Source organism: Salmo salar, chromosome 03, assembly GCF_965601325.2.
Source record: "Salmo salar chromosome 03, fSalSal1, whole genome shotgun sequence".
Classification (NCBI taxonomy): Eukaryota; Metazoa; Chordata; class Actinopteri; order Salmoniformes; family Salmonidae; genus Salmo; species Salmo salar.
This window is the reverse complement of record NC_138293.1, coordinates 13,191,282-13,196,106: the sequence shown is the minus strand read 5'-3', so window position 1 is coordinate 13,196,106 and position 4,825 is coordinate 13,191,282.

The following is a 4,825-nucleotide window of genomic DNA, read 5'->3' as shown; positions in this document are numbered from 1 at the left end:
TACAACCGCATTGCATCGTGGGTACCGTACGCAACCATATTTACGTACATGATTATTGAGAATTTCATTTCCCTCGTCTCTCTCTCTCTCTCTCTTTCTCTCTCTCTCTCTCGTGATATAAAATCTCACTTTCACGTGAATTGCAAAATAAACTCAGCAAAAAAAGAAACGTCCTCTCACTGTCAACTGCGTTTATTTTCAGCAAACTTAACATGTGTAAATATTTGTATGAACGTAACAAGATTCAACAACTGAGACATAAACTGAACAAGTTCCACAGACATGTGACTAACAGAAATGGAATAATGTGTTCCTGAAGAAAGGGGGGGTCAAAATCAAAAGTAACAGTCAGTATCTGGTGTGGCCACCAGCTGCATTAAGTACTGCAGTGTATCTCCTCCTCATGGACTGTACCAGATTTGCCAGTTCTTGCTGTGAGATGTTACCCCACTCTTCCACCAAGGCACCTGCAAGTTCCCGGACATTTCTGATGTCAATGGCCCTAGCCCTCACCCTCCGATCCAACAGGTCCCAGACGTGCTCAATGGGATTGAGATCCGGGCTCTTCGCTGGCCATGGCAGAACACTGATATTCCTGTCTTGCAGGAAGTCACGCACAGAACGAGCAGTATGGCTGGTGGCATTGTTATGCTGGAGGGTCATATCAGGATGAGCCTGCAGGAAGGGTACCACATGAGAGAGGAGGATGTCTTCCCTGTAACGCACAGTGTTGAGATTGCCTGCAATGACAACAAGCGCAGTCCGATAATGCTGTGACACACCGCCACAGACCATGACAGACCCTCCAACTCCAAATCAACCCCGCTCCAGAGTACAGGCCTCGGTGTAACGCTCATTCCTTCGACGATAAACACGAATCCGACTATCACCCCTGGTGAGACAACACTACGACTCGTCAGTGAAGAGCACTTTTTGCCAGTCCTGTCTGGTCCAGCGACAGTGGGTTTGTGCCCATAGGCAATGTTGTTGCCAGTGATGTCTGGTGAGGACCTGCCTTACAACAGGCCTACAAGCCCTCAGTCCAGCCTCTTTCAGCCTATTGCGGACAGTCTGAGCACTGATGGAGGGATTGTGCGTTCCTGGTGTAACTCGGGCAGTTGTTGTTGCCATCCTGTCCCGCAGGTGTGATGTTCGGATGTACCAATCCTGTGCAGGTGTTGTTACACGTGGTCTGCCACTGCGAGGATGATCAGCTGTCCGTCCTGTCTCCCTGTAGCGCTGTCTTAGGCGTCTCATAGTACGGACATTGCCATTTATTGCCCTGGCCACATCTGCAGTCCTCATGCCTCCTTGCAGCATGCCTAAGGCACGTTCACACAGATGAGCAGGGACCCTGGGCATCTTTCTTTTGGTGTTTTTCAGAGTCAGTGGTAAGGCCTCTTTAGTGTCCTAAGTTTTCATAACTGTGACCTTAATTGCCTACCGTCTGTAAGCTATTAATGTCTTAACGACCGTTCCACAGGTGCATGTTCATTAATTGTTTATGGTTCATTGAACAAGCATGGGAAAGTGTTTAAACCCTTTACAATGAAGATCTGTGAAGTTATTTGGATTTTATGAATTAACTTTGAAAGACAGGGTCCTGAAAAAGGGACATTTCTTTTTTTGCTGAGTTTAGTAGCTTTTAAACAACTTGTCTTAATTGAAAGGCATTTACAGACTACATTTAGTATGCAGCTCAAGATTTCTCAATGTATTTTAAACCTGATTGTTATTTGTTGAGGCATCATTTGAATTAGGCATTTTTATTACTCACTTGGCTGACATGCCCCTCCTCTCCCCTGTAACTATTCCCCGGGTCGTTGCTGTAAATGAGAATGTGTTCTCAGTCAACTTACCTGGTAAAACAAGGGTACAAAAAAAGCTAAGTTAGTAATAAACTCCACCGCTTACTATCTGTTCCGCTCAATGTATGGGTGATTAACACTATTGAAGGGACTGGCAACAATTCAAAGTAAAACCCCTCCATCGACCCCTGGGGGTCTTTGTTTTGAACGGGTTCTGATTATGCACACCGATGTATACAAATCTTAAAAAATTCCCTGGTCATCCCTACTCCCTCTGATCTGGCGGACTCACTAAACACACATACTTTGTTTGTAAATGATGTCTGAGTGTTGGAGTGTGCCCCTGGCTTTCTGTAAAAAGAAAATACAAGAAAAGGGCGCCATCTGGTTTGGTTAATAAGACATTTCAAATGATTTGTACTTTTACTTTTGATACTTTAAGTAAACAAAATACTTTTAGACTTTTACTCAAATAGTAGTACTTTTTCCACCACTGGGTAAGTTAGAACCACTGCCTAAAGATATTTAGATCTGACCTTGTTCACAGTATAACTAGAGGGACATTCCAAGCATGTCATGATAATTTTTGCTTTATTCGTTTGAGATTATTGGATTGCTCATAATATTACTCAGCTTCTTCAAAATGTTGTCTCTTTTCATTTATTTCAGCTGTAATGTCCCCATGAGACCTCGTTTTCCAGGTGGGACCCACGTGAGACACATCTACTGTAGCCTACAGAGAAAATGTTTGACAACAACAATGTCTGCATAGCACTGTAATATTTAATTTCTTTAGATGCTTATTTACTGAATTAGCTCATGGTAACTTGCCTTGCTTTGGGGCACGGCAGCAATATGCAAAGCCTTATGACTGATGATTCTCTGATCACCAGACTTGGTCATATTCATATTCTTTACAAATTGATCATAGTGTTGTATCGAAGCATTTTCAACACTTTATGAACAGCCAACCTCCACTGAAAAACCCATGATTCATTCTCTAGAGTCTAAGATGTTAGGGAGGTTATAAACTGACCTATGGAATCGTTTTAAGATGGTCATACCATGGATCATTTAGCTATTTGAATTTGAATTTTAGGATCCTTTAAGTGTAAAAAAAATATATAAAAAAAATATTTGATAAAATATTGAATTTGGACTTTAGTACCAAATCCTATAGAAATGCATTGAAAAACAGATTCATACATGGGAAAAAATAAGACAGTCAAAAAATGCATAATAAGGAATAAGGTTTTGAAGTGTCTGTCCTATATCTAGGAAATCTAAGACAGCTCAGGAAATATATATGTACAGTACCAGTATACTCATTCCAGGGTTTTTCTTTATTTTTACTATGTTCTACATTGTAGAATAATAGAGAAACATCAAACTATGAATTAACACATATCGAAACATGTAGTAACCAAAAAAGTGTTAAACAAATCCAAATATATTTTATATTCTTCCAAGTAGCCACCCTTTGCCTTGATGACAGCTTTGCACACTCTTTGCATTCTGTCAACTGGCTTCATAAGAAATGCTTTTCCAACAGTCTTGAAGGAGTTCCCAAATATGCTGAGCACTTGTTGGACGCTTTTCCTTCACTCTGCGATCCAACTCATTCAAAACCATCTCAATTGGGTTGAGGTCAGGTGATTGTGGAGGCCAGGTCATTTGATGCAGCACTCCATCACTCCCCTTCTTGGTCAAATAGCCCTTACATAGCCTGGAGGTGTGTTTTGAGTCATTGTCCTGTTGAAAAACAAATGATAGTCCCACTAAGTTGAAACCAGATGGGATGGCAATCGCTGCAGAATGCTGTGGTAGCCATGCTGGTTAAGTGTGCTTTGAATTCTAAATAAATCACCGACAGTGTCACCAGCAAATCACCATCACACCTCCTCCTCCATGCTTCACGGTGTGAACCACACATGCGGAGATAATCCGTTCACCTACTCTGTGTCTCACAAAGACACAAAAATCTCAAATTTCTCATCAGACCAAGAGACAGATTTCCACCTGTCTAATGTACATTGCTTGTGTTTCTTTGGCCCAAGCAAGTCTCTTCTTATTGGCGTCCTTTAGTAGTGGTTTCTTTGTAGCAATTCGACCATGAAGGCCTGATTCATGCAGTCTCCTCTGAACAGTTGATGTTGAGATGTGTCTGTTACTTGAACTCTGTTAAGCATTTATTTAGGCTGCAATCTGAGGTGCAGTTAACTCTAATGAACTTATCCTCTGCAGCAGAGGTAACTCTGGGTTTTCCTTTCCTGTGACGGTCCTCATGAGAGCTAGTTTCATCCTAGCGCTTGATGGTTTTTGTGACTGCACTTGAAGAAACTTTCAAAGTTCTTGAAATGTTCCAGATTGACTGACCTTCATGTCTTAAAGTAATGATGGACTGTCATTTCTCTTTGCTTATTTGAGCTGTTCTTGCCATAATATGGACTTGGTATTTTACCAAATAGGGCTATCTTCTGTATACCACCCCTACCTTGTCACAACACAACTGACTGGCTCAAACACATTGAGAAGGAAAGAAATTCCACAAATGAACATTTAACAAGGCACACCTGTTAATTGAAATGCATTCCAGGTGACTACCTCATGAAGCTGGTTGAGAGAATGCCAAGAGTGTGCAAAGCTGTCATCAAGGCAAACGGTGGCTACTTTGAAGAATCTAAAATCTAAAATATATTTTGATTTGTTTTACACTTTTTTGGTCACTACATGATTCCATATGTGTTATTTCATAGTTTTGAGTCTTCACTATTATTCTACAATGTAGAAATAAAAAATAAATAAAGATAAACCCTGAAATGAGTAGGTGTGTCCAAAATTTTGGCTGGTACTGTATATATATATTTTGACACATATTTAACCCCTTTTTTGGTGTAGGCACAAAACTCCCTCCGCACTTCCATTCATTTTTTAAACAAGTAGGGGTTGCCTCCAGAGGAGTCACTTGTGGATTGGTCAAATTAGTTTGTAGACCAAACCGTTCTGATGCTACAGCC